Below are 8,178 nucleotides of genomic sequence, written 5' to 3'. Positions count from 1 at the left end.
ATTATGAGGGTAAATTTGAGGAATTGTCAAGGTATGTACCGTCATATGTGGATACTGACAGAAAGAAGGCTAAAAGATTCCAGCAAAGTTTAAAACCCTGGATCAGAGGGAAGGTAGCCATTTTTGAATTGGATACCTATGCAGGAGTAGTACAAAAGGCTATGATCGCAGAGACAGAGAGTGAGATGTTCCCGAAGGAGAAAGAAAGCAAGAAAAGGAAGGTTGAGGGAAGTGAGGGTCAGTCACAACCAGGGAAGTTTCCAAATTTTAAGAAGGGCAAGTTTCAGCCAGGGAGAAATTTTAATTTCAGAAAACATAATGCAGGAGACGGAGGCCAGAGCAACCGTCCAGTTAATACAAATCAGCCAAATCAATTGAAACTAACTTTTCCAGATTGTCAAGTATGTGGAAAGAAGCATGGAGGAGTTTGTAATAAGTTGAATGTCGTATGTTTTAAATACAACCAGAAAGGGCACTATTCGAGGGAGTGCCGAAATCAGTCAGCAAGAAAACCAGCAAGTAAGGATCAGCCTTTCCGGAATCCAGCAGTAAAGGTTCCAACCATTGGATTTACGTGCTTTAAATGTGGAAAGCCAGGACATATGGCCAGGGATTCCAAGACATCAGCCCCAGTCAGTAATGCATTAAGGATTATGGGATCTACCCCAGCAGTGAATGAGACTCCAAGGGCTAGAGTTTTTGACATGTCGGTGAAGGATGCGATCCAAGATACGGATGTCGTGACAGGTATGCTTAATGTGAATTCTTTATGTGCCAAAGTGTTAATAGATTCGGGAGCAACTCGATCGTTTGTTTCACGAGATTTTGTTAGTAAGTTAAATTGTCCAGTTGAGTATTTAAATGAAATAATGACTGTGGAATTAGCAAATCAAGAACGTGTATCTGTTAATCAAGTTTGTGGGAATTGTGAGATTGAGATTTCTGGTAGTAAGTTTTGTGTAGATTTGATACCATTTAAGTTAGGAGAATTTGACGTTATATTAGGGATGGATTGGTTATCTAAGCACGATGCCCAGATAGATTGTCGAAATAAGAAGGTAATGGTGAAGACACCTGACGAAAGGATAATAACGTTCAAGGGTCAAAAACAAGTAAAGAAGTTTTTAACGATGATTCAAGCCAAAAAGTTACTACGACAAGGATGTGAGCATTTCATGGCATATGTGATTGACAGAAGTCAAGAACCAACAAAACTTAAAGATATTCCAGTTGTGAATGAATTTCCAGACGTATTTCCCGGCGAGTTACCAGGACTTCCTATAGATAGAGAAATTGAATTTGCGATCGACTTAGCACCTAGAACGGAACCAGTATTCAAGGCCCCGTACAGAATGGCGCCTGTTGAGATGAAAGAGCTAGCGAAGCAATTGCAAGAGCTGTTAGAGAAAGGAGTAATCAGACCCAGTGTATCCCCGTGGGGATCCCTGGTATTATTTGTCAAGATGAAAGATGGAAGCATGAGACTGTGTATTGACTATAGGGAGCTCAACAAGCTGACAATCAAGAACAAATATCCGTTACCCAGAATTGACGATCTGTTCGACCAGTTGAAGGGAGCCAAGTATTTCTCCAAAATTGATTTAAGATCAGGATATCATCAACTAAAGATCAAGCCAGAAGATATACCAAAGACAGCTTTCAGAACAAGGTATGGACATTACGAGTTTTTAGTGATGTCTTTTGGATTGACCAATGCCCCGGCAGCGTTTATGGACCTGATGTACAGAATTTTCAAGGAGTATTTGGATAAGTTTGTTATTGTGTTTATAGATGATATTTTAATCTATTCAAAGACGGAAGAGGATCATGTGGAACATGTGAGAACGACTTTGGAGATTTTAAGGAAAAAAAAGTTATATGCTAAATTCTCGAAGTGTGAGTTTTGGCTACATGAAGTTCAGTTCTTAGGGCACATAGTTAGTAATAAAGGGATCAAAGTGGACCCGGCAAAGATCGAGGCAATTACGAATTGGGAGAGACCAAAAATACCCACCGAGGTAAGAAGTTTCTTAGGATTGGCGGGATATTATCGTCGATTTGTTCAAAATTTCTCGAGGATTGCCACACCATTAACAAAGCTTACACGAAAGAATGGGAAGTTTATATGGAACGATAAATGCGAGGAAAGTTTTCAGGAGTTGAAGCGATGATTGATCACGGCACCTGTTTTGTCACTTCCAGATGATCAAGGGCATTTCGTAATTTATAGTGATGCTTCTCACAAAGGATTATGATGTGTTCTAATGCAGCACGAAAAGGTGATTGCGTATGCGTCAAGGCAATTAAAACCACATGAACAGAAGTATCCTACTCATGATTTGGAGCTAGAAGCCATAGTTTTCACTTTGAAGATTTGGAGACATTATTTGTATGGAGGAAAGTGCGAGATTTTCATGGATCACAAAAGCTTAAAGTACATATTCACACAGAAGGAACTTAATATGAGACAAAGGAGATGGTTAGAGTTGATCAAAGACTATGATTGCTCGATTAATTATCATCCCGGTAAAGCAAACGTAGTAGCAGACGCATTGAGTCGGAAGGAAAGGTTGAATGTGTTATCAGTACCTGAAGACATATATAAGGAATTTCAGAAATTGGAATTGGAGATTAAAGTTTGCAAGCCTGAGGAAACGAAAGTATACAGTATGACTTTCCAACCAGAATTATTTAAGAAAATAAAGAAATGTTAGGAAGATGTAATGGATCAAGATATAAATCGTTTGGTAGGTGAAGAATTATGCACGCAAAAGGATGATCAAGGTATTCTGAGGTTTTCATCTAGAATTTGGATTCCACCAGTGACGGAGCTGAAAAATGAAATTTTACAGGAGGAACATAATTCAAGGTATTTCATCCATCCAGGGAGTACCAAAATGTACAGAGATTTAAAGAAGAATTATTGGTGGCCAGATATGAAGAGGGAAATCGCGGAATGGATTAGCAAATGTTATACCTGTCAGAGAGTTAAAGCAGAGCATCAGAGACCAAGTGGATTGTTACAGCCATTGGAGATTCCAGAGTGGAAATGGGAATATATTGCCATAGATTTCATAGTTGGATTACCAAGGACAAGGGCTAATCATGATGCCATTTGGGTGATAGTAGATAGACTTACCAAGTCAGCTCATTTTCTGCCTATAAATGAAAGATTTTCGCTCGACAAGTTGGTCCATATGTACCTGAAGGAAATTGTAGTTTGTCATGGAGTTCCTGTGTCCATTGTATCTGATCAAGATCCAAGGTTTAATTCAAGATTTTGGAAGAGTTTTCAAGAATGTTTGGGAACAAGACTGAATATGAGTACGGCCTATCATCCCCAAACGGATGGCCAAAGAGAAAGAACGATCCAGACAATCGAGGACATGTTAAGTGTTTATGCTATTGATTTTAAAGGAAGTTGGGACAAACATTTACCTCTGGTAGAGTTTGCTTACAACAACGGTTATTATACCAGCATTGGAATGCCACCCTATGAAGCCCTTTATGGACGCAAATGTAGATCTCCAATATATTGGGATAAAGTAGGAGAACGCAAGATACTTGGACCTGAACTACTACTGCAGACAAAGGAAAATATTAAAATTATCCAGAAGAGATTGATAGCCGTACAAGATCGTCAGAGGAAATATGCAGATCAGTCAAGGAAATACATGGAATTTGAAGAAGGAAGCTTAGTATTACTGAAAGTATCACCATGGAAAGGACTAACGAGGTTTGGAAAGAAAGGAAAGCTAAGCCCAAGTTATGTCGGACCTTTTAAGATTTTAAAGCGCGTTGGCAAAGTAGCTTATAAGTTGGCGTTACCCCCGCACATGGAGCACATTCACAATGTTTTTCACGTATCGATGCTCAAGAAATATAATCCCGACTCCAGGCATGTAATAGAATATGAGCCAATAGAGCTTCAGGCAGATTTATCATATGTAGAGAGTCCGATAGAGATTCTAGAAGAGAGAGAGAAAGTATTGAGAAATAAAGTGGTAAAGTTAGTAAGAATATTGTGGAGAAACCCAAAGGTTGAAGAGTCAACCTGGGAGTTAGAAAGTGATATGAGAGAAAAGTAACCTCATTTGTTTTCTTAGGAGATTCTGAGGACAGAATCCTTTTAAGGGGGAAGGATGTAATATCCGGGATATATCGTGTAATTATTTTTCTATTAAATAATTATTGTATGTGTTCAGTATCTATTCTGTGAGTTAATTGTTAAATGATATCTGTATTTGGATATTCAAAAATATTATTAATTGAGTATTTTAATTTTTATAAGTCCAAAATAAAACATAGATAATTGTCATATCTTCCTAACTATTTTTATGTTGATTTATGGATTTATAAGGATCATATGAAATTTATAAAATCTTTTTCCGAGTATTTAAAATCTATTTTACAAAACGGGAACCAATCGACGTCATCCATTGTTACGTTTTTGGAACCCGAAACTCTTCCGAGAACTCCTTCCTAACCTAATTGTAATATTCCGAGCATATTCCATGTTTCGACTTTTTCGATCCGGCGTACGGATTGTTCTGCGCGGGTCCCGGCGGAACATTTTCGATATAATATTCGTTTTGGTAAATCAATAAAACCCGTATTTTCGATAAACGGGAGCTTTTTATTAAATTATCCCAATTATCACTTCGTAGTACGTGTAACCAGGCGCTGAGACCAAGACCGCAGTACAAATTGTACTGATTTGGATAATTATCCCGAAAACCGATACCGTTTGGATCAGTTTTTATAAATAAACGTACCGTTTTATATCCGGAATGATCCAACGGGATACTAATTTTCCGTAATTATAAATAGCCTTTTTCCGTATTTTATTTCGTATCAAAATCATTTGCAGATAGTTAATTCTATAATTTCAGAGAAAAACCCTAATTACAAAAAAACTGTTCTAAGAATCAAACAACAAAACGAAGGCGTTACCGATCTCTGTTTTCAAAGCTTGAGTAACCAAAACGAAGGATTTGAAGTGTTCTATCACATTCTGAGCTTTGTTTCACTGCAGAATCAAAGGTTTATTTTCTGGAAATTTATTTTATTTTCGAATTAAATTTATTAAAAATATGAATTTTTGTTCGGATGTTTGTTTGTATGATTTGATGACTGCATGTTGTAGAGCATGTTTTCCTGATGATTTTGATATATTATTGATAAGTGGCATTTTATACCACTTAGAACATCTTAAAATGGCTTAAATTGGTGCCTTGAAATCAAGTATTTTGTGTATTTGATGCGTTTTTCTAGTGTTTATGCATTTCAGGGTATTAGTTGCATTTCGGAGGAGTAATCATCAAGAATAAGTCTTGGCATGTGTTCACCATTGCGAGAGGAAAGAAAGGGGCAGATTACGGCGAAGAAACGAAGCAAACTCAGGAATAATCCAGTAGGGTCCTCAGCGCCCGCTCAGCTATGCTGAGCGGCCGCGCAGGGTCGGGAAATTAAATAATTATTTTTATACTTCTACTTCTGTTTGGCTTCCAACTTCTATGTAATCTGAGTTTTATGGGACTAGTATATAAGTAGATTTGGAGACGTTTTCACGAGGTTAGATCGTGGTATTAAGCAAGGAGCGAAGGAGATAAGGAAGAAGATCGTTTTAGCACACAGCAACGAAGAGGAAGCATATTTTCTTGTGATTCTTATTTCGTTGTAACGTTGGATGCTAGTTTTCTTACTTTGAACCTATTTACTCTTGTGACGTACTCTGATTTAATATAATTAGTTTAGTTATTATTTTCTTGTGTTTGTTTATCATGATTTCATATGAACCCATGATGATGATAAGTGTTATTATGGGCTAATCGTGATCATGGGGTCGCAACGGATTTACTATGGAACTCTTTAGTTAATTGTTTAATACTTTAGTGTGTGATGATTGTATGATATCTAGTATTGGTTGTGCGTATTCGTCTTATGTGCGTCGCGAACATATAAGATAGGGTGTTAATCTCTTGTGAAGCGACGGTGGATCTTGAGATTTAGAACTTGCCATACTAGCATAGGTTCATGTACGATGTGCATGATTAGTGGGTAACTCTAACAGTTTTATTTGCCCTGTGTAATCAAAAGGAATAACTTGTGCTTAAATCATTGTGTTGTCAATTTCTGTAGACATATAGGAACTCAACATAATTGATGACTATTCAACTTCTATCTTAATTGTGGATGCTTGGTAGAATGGTATTAGTACAATGAAAATTGGCTTTTATCACTTTCGTGTTATTCGATTAATATCATCACTATCACATGCTAAAGGTAATAACAATAACTATTGAAGGAAGTAGTAATGAAGTTGTGATCTCATGAGTGTCTTAATATTATTAATTGAAGTGTTATTTAAGTGATAAACTAAGTAATTAATTGTAGTTAATATTTAGTCAACAATTCTAAGTGTTAGTGTCTTAACATTGAGAAGTAATCATACGTTGGTGCGTGAGTTTAATTAAACAATAATTAGTCTGAGTCTCTGTGGGAACGAACTAGAAAGTATTCTATATTACTTGCGAACGCGTATACTTGCGTGAATATTAGCGCGTGTTTTCGCCCTAACAAGTTTTTGGCGCCGCTGCTGGGGACTCGGCGTATTTGTTTAGTTTATATACTTACCATCATTGGTCATTTGGACTCAGTGATTAGGACGTAGTTGTTACTTATTGTTTCTGGTTGTGTTTCAGGTACTTAAGCGAGCGTTTATGCAAACTCGTTCTCGTACTCGCAAGAGGACTTTAGATACATTTGAGGAGACAGACGAAGTTCTTGATATTCCGGAGAAGATAGATTTTGAAGATTCGGATTCAGGAACTGAGCAGAAAGAACCAGTAATCATGGGTGATCGTATTGTTCAGGCTGATCCAGCTCTTATGGACTTTTCTCGGACAAAAATTGATGACATTCAGTCAAGCATTCTTCATCCGGCTATTCAAGCTAACACCTCTGAAATCAAGCCGGGCACTATTCAGATGGTGCAGAATTCTGTTTCTTTTGGAGGAGCTGCAACTGAAGACCCCAACATGCACATAAGGAATTTTGTCGAGATCTGCAGCACCTTTAAGTATAATGGCGTGACTGATGAGGCTATCAAGCTGAGGCTTTTCCCATTCTCACTGAGGGACAAAGCTAAGGACTGGTTACATTCTGAACCAGCTGGGTCCATCACTACTTGGCAAGATCTTGCGCAAAAGTTTCTGGTGAAGTTTTGTCCGATGGCAAAGACTGTTGCTATGAGGAGTTCTCTTACTCAGTTTGCGCAGCAACCTTCAGAATCTATGTGCGAAGCTTGGGAACGCTACAAGGAAATGTTGAGGAAGTGTCCGCATCATGGAATGCCCGATTGGATGGTGATCACTGGTTTATATAATGGTTTGGGGGCCCAATCTAGGCCCATGCTCGATGCAACAGCTGGAGGCGCCTTATGGGCTAAAAGCTATACTGAGGCTTATAATCTTATCGAGACTATGGCTGCAAATGAGCATCAAAACCCAACTCAGAGGATGATGCCTGGGAAGATAGCAGGTATTCTGGAAGTCGATGCAGCCACCGCTATTGCAGCGCAGCTCCAAGCGCTATCGATGAAGGTTGATTCTCTAGCTATATATGGAGTCAATCAAATAGCTATGGTTTGTGAGCTTCGTGCAGGTTCTCATGCTACAGATCAGTGTTCTCTTGTCAACGAATCTGTTCAGTATGTGAATAATTATCAGTGACAACAGCAGCCTGTGCCAGCTACTTATCATCCTAATAACAGAAATCATCCAAATTTCAGCTGGGGTAATAATCAGAATGCTATTCAGACACCATATCAGTAAGGTGTGAGTAAGCAGTTAATCCACCTGGATTCCAGCAACCACAGCAGTTTGCTCAAAGGCAATCATACCCTCAACAGGGAAGTGCAGCTACACCTACTAGTGCTTATTTTGAGGAACTTAAGCTGTTATGCAAGAGTCAGGCAGTTTCTATCAAGACCTTAGAAAATTAAATCGGTCAAATAGCCAATGCAGTGCTGAATCGTCAACCTAGCACACTCCCCAGTGACACGGAAGTACTAGGCAGGAAGGAAGCTAAAGAGTAAGTCAAGGTTATTACCTTAAGTTCTGGGAAAGTTGCTGATGCTGAAAAGCCAAAAGAAGGAGAAGCTGAAATTAGAGATGA

General features: G+C 38.3%; 1 non-coding gene across 1 annotated transcript; it reads right to left on the bottom strand.

The window, feature by feature from the left end:
* Nucleotides 1-7,247: 7,247 nt before the first annotated feature.
* LOC141709910 (small nucleolar RNA R71) lies at nt 7,248-7,354 on the bottom strand. Its single transcript, XR_012570464.1, has one exon. It is a non-coding gene; the product is annotated as a small nucleolar RNA R71 (small nucleolar RNA).
* Nucleotides 7,355-8,178: the final 824 nt, after the last annotated feature.

The sequence above is a fragment of the Apium graveolens genome, chromosome 2, assembly GCF_009905375.1.
Source record: "Apium graveolens cultivar Ventura chromosome 2, ASM990537v1, whole genome shotgun sequence".
In the NCBI taxonomy this organism is placed as follows: domain Eukaryota; kingdom Viridiplantae; phylum Streptophyta; class Magnoliopsida; order Apiales; family Apiaceae; genus Apium; species Apium graveolens.
The sequence above is the reverse complement of the archived record's forward strand: the minus strand, read 5'-3'. Positions and strand labels throughout refer to the sequence as shown.